Raw genomic sequence first — 16,988 nt, 5'->3', positions numbered from 1 at the left:
GGGGGAAGAGGTCTGAAACAGAATGCTCTCCAACAAAACTTCCAAAAATGCAAATGGGGGAAGAGGTCTGAAACAGAATGCTCTCCAACAAAACTCGCTCCAATCCTGTAGATGGAGACAGTCAGTCATTGGTTCCTTTTTGCACATCAAAACAAAGGTAAGAAAGGGTATATGTCAGGACAAAGATGATGTGTTGACTTAACAAAGGAGAATTGGGAAAGTGGTGCTGCTGAGGTGTTGGTGCTATGGCATCACCCAACTTGAATGAGGATAGATGTGGTGAAGGGGAATTGGGTCAGCATTTTGGTGCAGATTGGATAGTTATACACTGAATAAAGCATCTCATGATTGTGTTGCAATTACAACATTTTTTAGAATATGACCAGTGATCCATCTTTTTAATATTTTTCTTCCTGTGTTTCAGATAGTGATGCTTCTCAGTTGGCAGAGTTGAAGATTTCTGGTAACAGCATAATGAGAGAGGTAATCCAGACCCTTTCTAATATTACTTGTTAGAAGTAGAGTACAGTACTGCAGTGTTGAACATCTGCCATTAGTCTTTCCATTTTATATTTAATTTTTCTTGAGATATCAGCCACATTGTATAAATAACACATCAGGGTTTGCATCATCTGCTTGTAATTCTCTCTCTCTCTCTCTCTCTCTCTCTCTCTCTCTCTCTCTCTCTCTCTCTCTCTCTCTCTCTCTCTCTCTCTCTCTCTCTCTACTGTCATGTGGGTGTATTGATTTTGTCTTTTGAGGAATTCAGGTTACATTTACATAGTCTTCTTTTGTGGGCATGTATGTCAACTTTTTCTCATTTAGTATTTGCAGTTAGTTTGTTGTGGGGGACCAAGAAATACTGAGGACTAGGAAATACCTTCGTGAGCATGTGTGCATTGTGTAAGATTGGTTTTAGCTTTGATCAGTTAGGTTTAAAAAATTTTGTCCATGCAATTTTGCTAAATAAATTTAGCAGATTTATATGGACACAAAGGATGAAATTTTGAAGGGCACAGCGACAAAATTAAAAAATGCATGGCTGGAAAATATCACTAAGTTATCGCGAAAGAGGTTGGTGAGAAAGTTGGAAACCATGAGCTAGGAAATAGACTTGGAACTTCACAGATCAGGAATATTTGGGAAGTGGAAAGGTGCAGTTACAGATCGGTAGAGAAGGAATCCCAAGAGAATCATGGAAAATAGTCTTAAAAGAATATCAGGGCCAGATGGGAATTTAGACAGAAACTGCACCAGGCAGAAGACAAAGTGGGGAATTATTTTACATCTAACCCTATTAAGGGAAAACCAGACATGATGATATAGAAAATAACTATATACAAAAAATAGTTTGATGCATATGAAGCCATGTTCTTAAGTCTTTATTTATGAATACGATGTCATGCTGACCTATAGTGACATGTATGATGTGCAGACAGCCAGGAGTTGTAAGCAAAGCTTTTTCAGTTGCAGTACAGGAGCCTGATTATGTATAGTACAGTAGTTGTTTTGCTGTTCACCATTTTTTTTTTTTTTCTACTTCAGAAATATTTGCTCAGCCCTTTGTTTGTCCCCTTTTGCCTCTACAGTTGCTGCTTTTATTAACTTGATGAAATTTTTTCAGTTTTTTTTTTTTCTCTCATTATTCCATGTTCTTTTTCAAGTGGATGATGCTAGACCGTGATGTATTGAAATTTAAATGTGGATGTACTTTTCTATTTGGCACTACATAGTGCCAAAATTCTCTCTCTCTCTCTCTCTCTCTCTCTCTCTCTCTCTCTCTCTCTCTCTCTCTCTCTCTCTCTCTCTCTCTCTCTCTCTCTCTCTCTCTCTCTCTCTCTCTCTCTCTGATCTTTTGTTTTCCAGTGTTTGTCTTCAATTAGACCATTCTGTACTTTGGAATGCATTGAGCACAAGATCTATTGTAGTTGTTTCTCTGTTTTTCGGTAAATGATTAATTTTTTCTTTAGACTAATAGAAACATCTCACTTATTTTCTGACGCCTTTGTCACTTTATCTTTGTCACAAGTTTAAGGTTTTCTCAACAGTATGTGGCATCAGAGACGCTGGAAGTTTATATTAGGTAATCTATCCATCTTTCTTTCAGAGAGGAGCAGATGAGGTAAGGCTTTCCATCTCCCATTTGATGGTGTTTGATAAGCAGCAAAATAGAGCCCATTTTGAGATAGAGTTGCATTACCATTGAAAGTTTGGAGTCACTGGTTTGTGAAAAGATATTTAGTTAAGAAGAATTCAGTCATTAAAATAATAATCTTCCAGTTTTAAAAGCTTTCAGGTGTAATGCCAGTAAGAATTCAGTTCAGGGTGGTACCTCCCTCTTGCTCTGTAGTGTTTGATTGTCTGAACTTAATAAGGAATGAGTGAATGCATCTTTGAGTTGCTCTTTAGAGGAACATTTTTCCAAACGACATTTCAAAAAAGATTATGTCTGAGAGTCAGATTTTCTATAGCTCTTGATGTTTGAAGGTAACTTATTAAAGGAAATGCATTTGATTAGGTTTCTGTTAAGATGTTTGATTCAATTCTCTTTATTTTTTGTTCATTGCAAACTTATCATAATTAGCCTTACTTCCTTGCAAGCAACTCTACATTTGCTCAAACTTGTTAGATCCTGAAAGACAAAGATCCCACTCACTGCATGTCCCCAGACCACCTGCTATAGTCCTCCAAGGGATCATTCTTTGTGACTCTTCATCGTTCAGATGTATTCCGAGTTGCTCCTCCAGAGTTGGCAATATTTTGCATTTTATGTGTTCTGCCATTCCTTTTCATTCATCTGTTCAATTCAACATAATTCAAACTTCTTAGTGATGGATGTTAAATGATTTATAAATTTTTCAAGTGGTTAAGGTTGTTGCCTTCTGAGGAGGTGATGTCACTTACCACAGGATATTACTGTAAGAACTGTTTTTACAGGATTACAAAATCCTTCATCCTCTGAATGGGTTACCTTCAGGAAAAGATAAAATGGTCATTGAAACCTGTAAACCAGTTAATTAACCAGTGGCAGCCGAGTTTGAGTAGGGAAAGCCCACACTCTTACTCGGCTGTCAGTGTCACTTTTTCTTTAGCTATGCTGCTATCAGCACATCTGCTCTTCACTCCATTTGAATATGTTGCTGTAATTTGTGTTTTTACTGCTTTTTGTGTGAATGTGTGTGGTTGATGACTCTGGCATGCAATGAGATATTAAGTTTTGAATGTTAGTGATTAATTGTGCTTAACATCTCAGCGAGAAAGATTGATCAGTGTAGATGCCCTGTGTGTGTGTGTGTGTGTATGGGTGAGTGCATGTGCATGCATGTGCACTAGATTTGTCATGCTTCAAAACTGACTTTTCATGCAGAAGTTAGGAATGCATGCCATCCTTGAAGAGCACTGAGTGTCTTGGTTGGTTGCCTGCTTAGTGGATGAAGTATGGGTCGAAGTGGAAGGAGTCGAGGAGACACCACCATTTGCATTTGCTGCTCAATGACTTTCTTGCTCTGCCCCCGATCCTGCTGCTGTCTGTTCTCCCTTTGCTCAGTCTGAAGAGGGTATGTGCTAACCTGATGGCAGTTGGCCTTGACACTGGAATGGACTCTTGAATGGAATGATGTTGATTCCTGCATTGCCCTAGCACCTTTTCCCCTCTTTGCTTTTGCTGTGATGATTCCAAGGCCTCAGGTCAAAACAAAAGCTGCTGGAGGCATTGTGTGCTTCTCTAGGCATACTAAGAAATAATCCCTTCTGCCTTTTCCAAGCTCTTGGTCAAGAGTGCTTCATCAGCTCAGTGTTAGTGGACGCTTTGGCTTTGATAGTAACCTTTATATTTAGAACCATAATGCCCCTGCTACTCCTACTGCTGCTGCTTTTGCAGGTCCCCTGCTTCTTTTGTCACCTAGGGAATGTCTGCCTCGACTAAGTTCGTGATGGGCCAGGAAGAGCCTGGAGAAGCATAGTTGCAAGGGATTGGAAAAGCACAACTCCTCCTCCTCCTCCTGGACTGGTGGTGGAGTGTAGGAAGAAGTCTCAGAAGACAACCCTCCATAAGAAAGCTAAGGAATCTTCTTGAGTGCTTCACTCCTATTATGGTGTCATTAGCAGAGATACTGAGTCCCAGAGGACACAGGGACCTGCCCCCACAAGTGGACTGATGAGAAATTTTCTCTTGGAGCGTCTTTGTGTCAAAGGGGATTTCTTTCTCAGTAACCAAAGCAGGAGCTGTGGAGTCAGTTGCCATGGTTTCATTCCAAACATCACATCATTGTGTTGGACCCATGCATTCTCTTGTGTGCCCTTCAAGGAAGACAAGCAAAGTTTCAAAGGTTGTTAGTGTCAGTGGGAAGGACTCGTACCTTCATCCCACTAACCCACAAATTTTGTGGGAGAACCCTGTCTTCATGACTCAATGATGTCCTTGATCTCTCTCAATGGAAAGGTAGGTTCTGAGACTCTTTTCAAAGAGCAGTGTTGAGGTGGCAGAGGAGAAATGGAGGACCAATGTTTGGGATTCCATTGTTCACAGTGCAGTTTCTTTTAAAGTCCCTTCTGGATCGTCTGTAAATGGAAATGTAGCCAAGCTGTCTGGAGTGGCCTGATCAGGTGCCTAGCATTTTTCTTGTCGAAGGACCAGAAGTTTTCCCAAACCTTTCAGTCTTCCTCCCTGGTTTCAACCCAAAACGAGAAGGTAGGGGAGGAAGGGAAGAGGATGCAGAAGCTGGCTGTACTCTTCTGCTGCTGCTGCCCCTCGTAGGGGGCCAGTGCTGTCAGTGCACCTATTGTGGTGCACTGTAGGCATTACTTGAGGTTCTTTGCAGCGTGCCATTGGCCCCTAGCTGCAACCCCTTTCATTCCTTTTATTTGACTTACATATTCTCTTTACTGTCATATTCTCTTTTTTCTATCTTACTTTTCACCCTCTCCTAACAATTGATTTATAGTGTAACTGCGAGGTTTTCCTCCTTTTACATCTTTCAAACCTTTTACTGTCAATTTCTGTCGACCTCATAAGCCTTGGTCCTAGATTTTATATTCAATTCAATTCTCCCGCTGCCTTATGTTAAGGGATGCTTGGCACATGATCGAGCAGTATGGCGGTCCCCTGGATAATCTATCTTTTGGGACAGTTACAGACTGTCAGTGACAGATGCCATCCCATTTTGAAAACAGATCTTGTTCCCAGCTTATTTTCCAGGTTTGCCCAAAGGACACACTGGAAGTTATCAACAACACTCTCTCTCTCTCTCTCTCTCTCTCTCTCTCTCTCTCTCTCTCTCTCTCTCTCTCTGTGTGTGTGTGTGTGTGTGTGGAGGGGAGAAGCTGTCAACAACTCTAGGTTCTACAGTCTTCTCTTTCTTGTGGAAAAGGTGACTTGGACGAATGCTTTAAATCGGTCATTGACTGGTCATCAGTCTCAGTTCAGGATGGAACCCTGTGTTTTTACTTGACCCCCATCAGAGACGGGGGACTAGATGCATTCGATAGACTTGAAGAATGCATGTTTCCAGTTACCCAAACACCAAGACTATTTGAAATGCCTCTTGTGTTGTCTGTGACAGGGTAGTCTTTCAGTTCAAGGCTGACTGCTCAATTGGTGTTCATGTTAGCATTTACTCTGGATTAAAAGAATAACTGGAATATTTGTGTTTTTTTACAAGTCAATTTCTTTATGTGTGGTTAAACTTCTTGAGTTGGAATTTGGTTATGCACAGCCTTTTCAGGCCCCTTAATGATTCCTTGTCCAATGCCTCCTTGATCACCTAAACCCTTGATTCCTTTAAGTGAGTCAGGATTTTCCCTCCGTGCCTTGACGGGGGATGTTCCCATTCCAGTTATTAGTTTTCAACTGACTGTATGTTGCTCGAGACTTTGTTGCCAAAACTCAAGTCTTCAGGGAAGTGTGAGTCAGCTGTAGATTTCTTTGATATTGCTGCTTTAATCTTCCAATGTGAACAGTCTTTGGTAGGAGCCATCAGGACTTGCTTTCAGCAAACACAAGAGCTTCTTTCAGTCGTCTTGCCACTTTCTCCATCATGGTCACAGGAACTTACTGGTAATGAAGAAGACACTTTCCTATCCTTGCTCAATAAACATGCCCATGAAGTCTGAACTCTTTTGTCAACATTAGTCTCTCAAGCTCAGTCTGTAACTTTGTGCTGTTTGTAGGTAAAATCTTAAAGTTAATGACTCGGTTTCATAAACCTTAAGATTTGGCCAGCGTTATTGTACCCTTAAGTATTTTGATGTGTAAGCGCTAGGGCCGATTTTTGTGGCAGGATAAGTTTTGACTTGCTGAAACGGATATGGGTCATTCTTCCCATCTTCATGATCCTAGGTCTAAAAGTTTTTGCTCTACTGAAATTTCCCAGTCTGCCATGAATGTTACAGCCTGGTCTGGTTAAACTAAGATATACTTAACTTCACTTTACTCAATCTAAGTAGACTATCCAGGAATGGTTTAGACTTAGGATTTTACTCTTGTCATTTCTCTTTCAACCTCCTTCCAGTTTGTGATTCAGGTTATTTATGATTAATGTGTTTTTGATGTTTTGAAATGAAATGCATTTTTCATGCTAACCCATTAATCATACAAATGGTGCTCTGCTTTCTGTGCACTCTCTGCACTCAAGGTTGGCCTGGAAGAATGATGCCTTGGAGGACTATGTTGGATATTATGGGTGTGAGTTGTTGTTGGGGTGTGTCTTTCAGTTTCTATCTAGTTGCTAGACTAGAGAGCTGTTTGCAAGGAAGTAAGGCTATGATTGTTGGGTTAGTACAGTAAAGGTGTTTAAGTATGTTGAAACAGTTTTGTAGGTGGTAAGTTGGGAATCTCTTTACCTTGTTTTTTTTTAACAGATTCCCTAACTTATACTATGTATTGCATTATAGTTGTCACTGTATTATCTTTTATTTAGCTATGTTAATTCTGACTCTAGATAGATTTGTACAAGTCTTACTACTAATGCTTAATTTACAAAGCTTTGCACAAAAAAAAGGTGTGATAGTGCAGAGATGGGTAGCTGGTTATTGTTAATTCTTAGGAGAGATCAGGTTTAAGAGTCCCTCAATTTACTACAGAGCTGTAATAATTTATTCTGTGCAAAATGTTGAAGCCCGCAGTGTACCTATATGCATGCTGTGCTTTCACGATAGGAACATGGGAACAGACAGCTTGAAGTGTTTACTTCCATTAAAGGTATTACAGTACTTTGTAATATCATTGTCAGTATGTCATACAGCACTGTCAAGTACTGCATTTTTAAAATTCTATTAGTGTGACAGTTATCTCACATTTTCTGGGAGTTATAATTTTCTTGGTTGTCAAAGAGGATGGGAATGAAATTTAGTTTGGTACTTTTTTATGAATTTGGAGAAGTCATTAGGCTCAGGTTTGGATGTTTGTGCCAGCCAATGTGTTTTGAGTAACTTTAATAACTTTGCTTATGTGTGGACAAGCTGTTTTGAAATGAAGTTGAATGTTTGATGTAGTTGTGGGAGGGAGAGCAAGGAGAAATAGTAGTTTGGAGGGCTATATTTTGTGAATAGTGTTTGAGAGGGTCTCGTTAGATATCTTGTAAGTAATAGCTTATTTCAATTCCCAGGAGGTTGTCATGAGGCCAGCTATGCCCTATAGACCATCATTGTATGGTGAGGCTGTGCCCTGTACCCCACTATGTCACCCTGTGTCAAGGGCCCCCCCATGGGTCTATGATAGTCCTCGCTGCTGGTCTTGGTCTAGCCCCCCTGTAGGTGTCAAATGTAGACCTGTGGCCCCCCCAACTGGGTGGGGCAGCAGCCATGATATCCTGCCCTTGGGGTCTTGGTGGCAATGTCTGGGAAGTTTAAGGGGCGTAGGGCTCCATAGTGGGGTTACCTGATCATGTCATGACCTGCTGACCTAGAAACATCATAACCTGCTTCTTAACAACCTCTCGCAGACTACTACAGCTTCATCGCTGCAGCACACAGCATTTTCAGTCGTCGATGGATGAGCAAAGCCATAGTCTTTTTCATTTACATGGATGTAAACGAAGCCTTCAAGTCTCTGCAGAAGATGAAGATCTTCCTTCAGTTACTGTTTGCAGCACAAGAAATGTTTCTGAGGCTCAAGTGGCACCTGCCTTCAACCAGTGACTCAGCCTCAATAGCGAAACTGAAGATTACTGTAGATGGTATATGTGTTCTTGCTCTTATGCAGTGCAATGAAGCCTTGTGTTCTGTTCTGAAATACACTGGTGCCCAGTATTCTCTTCTGAAATACAGTGGTGCCGTACATTCTCTTCTGAAATACAATGGTGCCTTGCTTTCTCTTCTGAATTACAATGAAAGTTCACGTTCCCTTCGAAAATTCAACGAAACCTCGTGTTATCTTCAAAAATACAATGAAGCCTTGTGTTCTCTTCTGAATTACATTTCCTTGCATTGTGTGCATCCACAGTCATTCAGAGTGAGACTCGGGAATTTCTTTGGAAATAGAAGTATAGTTATCTACCCATAGCATCTGTTGTTAAAGCATGACCACAGATTTGTACTCTGGAAAAGCAGTTGGAGCTAACTCATAATTCCTATCTGAAAAATCATAAGCTGCAGGTAGCTTTTTTTTGTGTTTCTGTATTCTCGTGATGGAAAGAAAATATGTTCCAAGTTACAGGCAGTGGAAAATGTCTTACGGCCCTCGGATGTCTCAGATTTCATATCATTAGATGGAATCTCGACACAAGTTTTTTCTCCGGCACTTTTGTCTTCATGGTTCAGGAATTTTGTTCCATTGGGGTTGACCGGACTATGTGGTCCTCTTCCTATGATGATTAAGAGATTGCCATCTTGTCTCACTAATCATATCAGCCCTCCATCTGGATTTCTGCAAGCTAACACTGTTAATATTTTCATGCTCTGCATTGATTGAATGAAAAAGGATGCTCCAGAGAAGATGTGCATTTCCATTTAAGAAGCTACCAAAGGAAGAGAAAGATAGCCTATAGAAGAGTCAGCCTTCAGAAGAGTTCATATACACACAGTTGTATGCAAGGCATTGCAAGGAATTTGCTGATGAAGGATGTTTTAGTATTCATTGTACAGTATGAATACGCTTGGAAGAAAACCCTGACGGACAACATGTTAACTCTGCATCCAGTCTGCTGAAAAGGAGGTGTGCCATATTCAAGAGGCCATGAATATTTCGACACTGACTCATCCATTTTTGCTGCTGCTGTTTGCATCATCAATGAAGATTTCCCCCAGACCAAATGCTTTACAAAATCCCACATTCTGAATCTTCTTTGTCCCTATTTTGGCTTTTTTTTATTTATTTATTTTTTTTTGAGTTCTATCCTTTCTGGAATGAAGGGATTTTTTTACCTAATTTATGGGATATCAAGTCTTGTCAGTATTTTGTGATATCACAATGCTAGTCCTAAATTGCATGATGGACCTTGAACTTTTGTTTTTATGGTAGTCTTTCAGATAACAGATTATGTACAAAGGAAAGCAGAAGACAAAGTGAGTCACTTGATTTACTCTCCTTTGTATTTTAGAATTTTTATTTTTTATATCTTAGTTTTGCAGTTTTGACAGTACAGAATTCCACGAACTTATATTTAAAAGCTCTCTTAAGATTAAAGTACTATGTTGATATTCCTTTACTTTTTGTAAAGATAAACAGTATGAAGTTACCAAAAAGTTAGAGTAGAGCATTATTTTCGTATGTTCGGTACGCAAAGCAGGAGGACTAGTATTGCTAGGATGTCATTTCTTAGTGACAATTAGATTATTTTACAAAAAAATTTTTAACTTTCCATACCATTCATTCTGTTCAGTTTTATTTTTTTCATTATTGTACTCTTTATCATTATACTGTAGAAGGAAAGGTTTTACAGCAGAAAATAAGAAGGCAAACAGTAAAGAATTTCTGCGCATAACCCTCGTACGTCATCGCTCAGCAGGAGGTGAAATTCTAAGAAGCATAAAGTGGTTTCAGGTCTCTCCACCTTGTGTTATATGTAAAAATTCAGTTTATTCTTTGTTTTGCATTTAAAAAGTGTGTAGCAATATTTGAAGATGTGTTAATTTTTGCCTTTTTATGGATGTAAGGTGTTGGTGTAAAAGTGTTGATGTGGTGATAACACATTTAGTTTACACATAGTGTTGCTGCTGCCGCCACCGCCGCTGCTACTGCTGAAGGTGGCCGAGGGGCAACCAGGGGTTGCTGGACGAACAGGTATGAAGGGGCAGCGTTTCCAGTTCCTGGCTGTTCAGGACACAGAAATGGCTGCTGCTGCTGCTCCTACAAGAGGCAGCAGGGAAAAAAAAGAGAAGGATCAGGAGAGATCCAAGGCTTCTTGGATGCCTTGGATCTCCCTGGTCCTGCTCAACCTTCATACTGGTATACTGTTTTCCCTCCCCTCATCCTGTACCTCCTCCTCCCCTGGCTGTGCCCCCTCCTCCCCAAGCAAGGCCTGATCACTCAGCAGCAGCAGGTAAATCCTGGAAGTCAGTGGGAGATTCATTGGAAGCCAGTGTTGTGGCAGCAGGGTCCAGTTGGGTCAGGCTCAGCAGTTCTGTGTTGCCTGCCAGTGTAACAGCTCCGACCACCACCACCTTCATCTGTTCTACAAAATGAGTCATCCTCCATCATCCCCCAGGTGGTGCCCGAAACTCTTCTGACCCAGCGCCCGTTTGTGTTCCTCTTTCGCAGAGTGGTGTGGGCTCTTTGCTCGTACTCCTCTCACTCTAGCTGCGACTGGTCCTGCTGACCTTACTTCCTTACTCCACTATAACATCGCATCATGTAACTTCCTCCCAAAGCTTCAAGAGGTTCATCTGCAAGAAGATGCAACTGTTTTCATTGCAATAATAATGGTCTTCATAGTGTGTTGTTAGGTGAGTAGTTGTTGTTCTTTGTAAGAGAAGAATTGTCAGTCGGCATGAATTGCTTGTAAATTAAATTTTGAGCAAATTTTTATTTTTAAGACCAGTGACCAGCAATCTGGAGTTGGTAATATAACTCCAGAAAAAAGTTTCACTTGTAAGCAATAATAGAACATTGTTGTATGTATTAAACTATTATGAATCAGTGACTCATAAGAGATAGCATACATGCAGTTTTTGAATATTGCAGGCACAACAGATATTTTTAGCACAAAGTTTGGTATCCTGTGTGTTTTACAGATCTGAAGCTAGTCACTGGCTAGAGAGTTCTCACATGTAATTGCCAGTTACATTCAATTTTATATATACAATACATTAGTGATACAGTATTAAGGAAAATGAAAGTGAGTTTTAAGTACAAAATTTAGGATGAACCCTGCTCCAGTTGATCATAAAGTAGAAAATTTTGTCCCTTGTAGATACTTTCTAATCGTGATAATTTTATTTATTTATAACTTCTACATAGTTAGTGAGAATAAATGGAGATAGATTTACTTGTGAGATAGGTGTTGGTGTTTGTACTGTTGTCTGTATGTGTACAAGCCCTTCGTTGGGTGAGTCGGAAGAGCTGCGGACTGTCACTCGATGGGCCGGAGTTCAATTCCCCGGCCGGCTGATGAAGAGTTAGAGGAATTTATTTCTGGTGATAGAAATTCATTTCTCGCTATAATGTGGTTCGGATTCCACAATAAGCTGTAGGTCCCGTTGCTAAGTAACCAATTGGCTCTTAGCCACATAAAATAAGTCTAATCCTTCGGGCCAGCCGTAGGACAGTTGTTAATCAGCTCAGTGGTTTGGTAAAACTAAGGTATACTTAACTTAACTGTATGTGTACAGTATTACCTTGATGAATATAGTGTGAGGGGGACCATATGCAGAAGTACAATTATTTGTAATGAATCTTACCTACTGTTAAAGGTAGCTTTATCTTCACGCTGTTTGGTGCGATCTGCATTTAAAAATTAAAATATGCTTGGCTTACCCATGAGGACTATCACTGTAATCATCTGTTTTCCCTCCAGATGGTGCTGGAATGTTTACGTTCGTCATATTTCTTTATGCCAACCTGTTATACGGACAGTCGGATCAGCATTTTCAATATTTGTTGATATCTGGTTAACTTTCTCGCGTACAGTACTGTGCTCATTTGTATTTTTGCTTTATGTAAGTTCGGGGTATGACTGAACAGTATGTATGCTTGTGTTTTGTATGATAAATAAATGATTTGCTAATTTTCAAATATTAATGTTAATGTGAACACAACAAAATATCAATTCATTAAAGAAAATATAGTGAATTAGTAAGATTTTAGTTTAATCCCCGATCTTTTTCTGTAACTGACTTAGGGGGAGGAATGAAGGCGTAACTCATCATAAAAAAAAAGGGGTTAGCACCTGGCCAAAGAGTCTCTCTCTCTCTCTCTCTCTCTCTCTCTCTCTCTCTCTCTCTCTCTCTCTCTCTCTCTCTCTCTCTCTCTCTCTCTCTCTCTGAGATAGATTTTTATGCATATGTTAACATATATGTATATTTGTTTTGTATACTGTAGTTTTATAGATAAATGTGATGTTACTTGTTATTGATTTTTTCATATTTCCCAGTCTTCTCCAAAAGCTTGGAGCGAGGGGGCCGTGTATCTAACTGTCAGTTATCTTGACATTGACTAGAAAGGAAGGAAGTGTTGCCCACTCACTGTCAAATATGTTGCCCACTTAGTGGTCAAAATACCTTGCTAGGATACTGAAAAATTCTGGTATTGGCTGGAAGGGTTAGAAATATGTATATATATATTTTTAGGGTAAAATGTTTAAGATAACTGAAATATTAGTAATATCATTAAGGTATATTTGATGTAGGATGCTAGTTTAAGGTATACTGTACATTTGGTACAGTACTTGAACTTTCAGGATAGGCAATTATAATTGAATTGTCGTTGTCCTAGCATGTGGCGGATGGCTGTGGACTGCCAGTAACTCTCGGTTGAACGTGGAGTACTTTTGTTGTGCTGGCAATAACTTCTTGCTGAAGAATGCCAAAGGACAATGACCATCGTCTGTGTTTTGTTTGAGTACCATACCCATCACTGTGCTACTCGTGTCCATCGTTAGGGTGCCGGACCTATGGAGTAAAGGAAAGATTAGTATTGCGCAGAGGTAATTGCATTTTTTAGCTATTTTTAGCTAGTATGAAGGCTTTATCTTGTTATTCATACCATCATAGTTTTTAGGTTTTCCTTTAAACAACTTTATATTGGGGTCATTATTTTAGCAAGGTTGGGTATGAAATGGTGGTACTGCAAAAACTTGTACAGTAATTATGCATGGAAAATATGAAAAAATGAATGACAAAGTAACATCACATTTATCTATAAAACTATCTCAATATATATATATATATATATATATATATATATATATATATATATATATATATATATATATATATATATATATATATATATATATATATATATATATATATATATATATATATATATATATATATATATATATATATATATATATATATATATATATATATATATGTATATATGTATATATGTATATATGTATATATTTATATATATATATATATATATATATATATATATATATATATATATATATGTATATATATATATATATGTATATATATATGTATATATATATATATATATATATATATATATATATATATATATATATATATATATATATATATATATATATATATATATATTGCAATCCAAGGAGATACAAATCACGGCAGCATTTCTTCTTGATTTTATTTCAAATACAACAAAACCTTCAACCCTACAAGCAGAAACAAACGAATGCTCAATTAGATAAAATTCTCATTAACGTTCAGACAAAAGATCCCTATTTGCAAATGACGTTGAAAATATTACCATAACCAAAATAAAGCAAAATTAACAGATAAATAAATAACATACCAGTTCCATTACAGTATACAGTAATAACACTGGATGATACCAGGCAGTTCTGCTTAGAGTTTATCTAGCGTTAGCTTACAGTGCTGACAGAATGAGCCAACTCAAGTTTTGGTAAATTTCAGGTCCGCTATCTAATTTACATTTTCTAAAAAATATTCCCTTCGCTAATATTTTAACCAGTGAATGGTTAATTCCTCCGGTCAACAGGTCCGTGAAGGTAGTTATGTTCGTGATTTATCCATTTGGCCGCTCATTAGCTGTCCTGTTAAGAGTTGTTATTTGCCAATTGGTGCTCCGAGTGCTTAAAAGGTCATCTGCTGGAGAACATACAGTGCTACATATATATAGATATATATATATATGCATTATATATATATTATTATATATACTATATATATATATATAATATATATATATATATATATATATATATATATATATATATATATATATATATATATAAATTTATTCCATTCTTCCCCAAACCAAGACTCCCAGTTTGTGACAATATATATATTATATATATATATATATATATATATATATATATATATATATATATATATATATATATATATATATATATATATATATAATATACATATATAATATACATGTATATATGTATATATATATATATATATATATATATATATATATATATATATATATATATATATATATGTGTGTATATATATATATATATATATATATATATATATATATATATATATATATATATATATATATATATATATATATATATATATATATATATATATATTGTCATAAACTGGGAGTCTTGGTTGAAAAGAAATGGAATAAATTCTACGTGGTTTGACTGCAAAGGGACCAAGTGCCTGTGATTATGAACAAAGGAAAAGTTATTGAAAACTTAGCTTAGATTTTCCTGGATTTACAAGTAAAGGAGGAAGGTCGCCATTTGGAATTAGAATTCTTTTACAATTAAAAGGAGTTTATTTACAGAGACTGGGCAATTATGCAAGGAGACAAACAGAATGCAAATTGTAGCCAATACGCAGGCTCATTAATTATATACATTGAGCAATACTGTAGACATTGGCAAGCAAGCAAGCAATATGGAGGGGCCAAGGTACAATCATCCCCGGTTATAATAATAACTCGGTTAGGTTGAAATTACATTAACTAGTCTCTTAGGGTACTTCATAAAGAGGGGGAACTCCAGGCTAATAGAATCCGTAATGTAAATGTCTGAAGGGCCAACAACGGAATCTTGCAATCAGGAATGGTTTCGGAATTTGAATGGCAGTCAGGCTGAGTGGACACAATGCAACGGAGCAGACGATATCTCCCTTAAGAGAGTTTATCGTTAGCCCTGCTCAAACTAAGAGAAATGAAATCTACCTATAAAATATTACCCAATGCACGTTCTTAAATACTAAACATGACGTAGCCCAGAAGATAATTATAAGAAAATCACGTAATCACAGTCTTGGAATCGTATTCGATTAGGCTTTTGAAACAAGGAACACGTGCTCGCCGTCACACAAAGGAGGAAGCATGGGTAAAGGAAGGGATTAAACTTGAAGGTAAATGAGAAGAGAAATGGAAGGAATTTAGTGGAGAGAGACATGGGTGATTGGCGTAAATTCACTCTCAGCTTACCTATTTCAGACGAATATTTGAGCTCCAAAATACCACGCCTCGGGCATATGATCGTGAAAGTTGGGCAGTCACCGGGGACAGACATACAATCAGGACAGTCGCTGGAAGGAGTCTGCTGGCTTGCTGCCTCGAGCGGGCCGGAGCGCTAGGTTCCAACCTGAAAGCAAATTCTTTGCCAGTAAACAGGTCAAAGGAATAGCAGTCTTAAAGTTAATGAGCCCAAGGTTTAGTGCTAGCCCCCTTGAGTGGTTTACGCCTAACGCCTATTTCTCCCTAAGCCTACTTTGAAAACATTACCCCAAAGGGGGGGAGGGAAATCTAAGTGTGTTCTGGTAGCAGGGGTTGAAAAAGGGAGACCCATTGTCTACCCCGCCTAGGCATTTCCTGTAGGCTTCGGAGGCATGTGTCATCTGTCCATATAAGTGGAAAAAAACTGAGTTCATATATTGGCGCCAGCTATAAGCTAACTGAAATAATAATTTTCCTTAGAAGTTAGCTAGATAGCAGCTAAAAATAGGAGGGAGGAATGTAAAATCCTTGACAATATATATATATATATATATATATATATATATATATATATATATATATATATATATATATATATATATATATATATATATATATATATATATATATATATATATATATATATATATATATATATATATATATATATATATATATATATATATATATATATATATATATATATATATATATATATATATATATATATATATATATTGTATATATATATATTGGTGTGAAAGCGAGGCTATTCCTCAGCAAAATAGCAAGAAGGCACTAAATCAGACAGCTTGGTAGATGGTTTTCCTTTATGCATCACACCCCACCTTTTTACTGATGTTTTACTTTATCATATTTTATTTGTAATTATATCCTAAATCTTCTTGCTGTATTTGTATATTTTACTTTGTATTTTTAGCCTCGATGATGAGACAAGGATCTCAAACGAGGCCGTGATGAATAAAGGAAAACCATCTACTGCTGTCTGCTATATATGTACTGTATATATATAGAGAGAGAGAACTTAGTGTCAACATTGGATCACAGTAACTTGCTGGTGATGAAACTTCACAATGTTGAGTGTTGCCTACATATGAAATTCTGATTTTAAATATTTATACTGTGATTGGAGATGAAACATCAATTGTGATAAAATGTTCTCTTGCGTACTGTTAGAATGTGTGTGATAATTATAGTCAACTAAACTTGTAATGAAATACGGTACAATAAATCAGACAAAGCAAAAAATATGGGTAACACTACACCTTCGTTGATCTGTCGTGAACTTGCTGGATTTGATTATTTTCATGTTTGTTTATGTATGAAATTCGATTTGAAATATTTTGGGAGAGAGAGAGAGAGATGGCACAAGAAATTTTTTTAATAAATTTATGGGAGTTTATTTTTCTTACCACAAATGTATTTGTATCAG

The 16,988-nt window shown here is 37.4% G+C and overlaps 1 protein-coding gene across 13 annotated transcripts in view; it reads left to right on the top strand.

Moving 5' to 3' along the window:
• LOC136827977 (serine/arginine repetitive matrix protein 5-like) overlaps positions 1-16,988 on the top strand; it is a 105,182-nt gene that overhangs the window by 19,628 nt on the left and 68,566 nt on the right. For 5 of the 13 annotated variants that reach the window (XR_010849859.1, XM_067085566.1, XM_067085560.1 and 2 more), the window contains exons 3-4: positions 425-483; positions 7,605-10,881. The gene's annotated coding sequence lies outside the window, so the exon portion shown is untranslated. Of the gene's footprint in view, positions 1-424; positions 484-2,107; positions 2,123-7,604; positions 10,882-16,988 lie in introns of all 13 variants that reach the window. The other 8 variants (XM_067085568.1, XM_067085564.1, XM_067085567.1 and 5 more) reach the window with 5 other exon arrangements.

Source organism: Macrobrachium rosenbergii, chromosome 42 (assembly GCF_040412425.1).
Source record: "Macrobrachium rosenbergii isolate ZJJX-2024 chromosome 42, ASM4041242v1, whole genome shotgun sequence".
NCBI lineage: Eukaryota > Metazoa > Arthropoda > Malacostraca > Decapoda > Palaemonidae > Macrobrachium > Macrobrachium rosenbergii.
The sequence above is the reverse complement of the archived record's forward strand: the minus strand, read 5'-3'. Positions and strand labels throughout refer to the sequence as shown.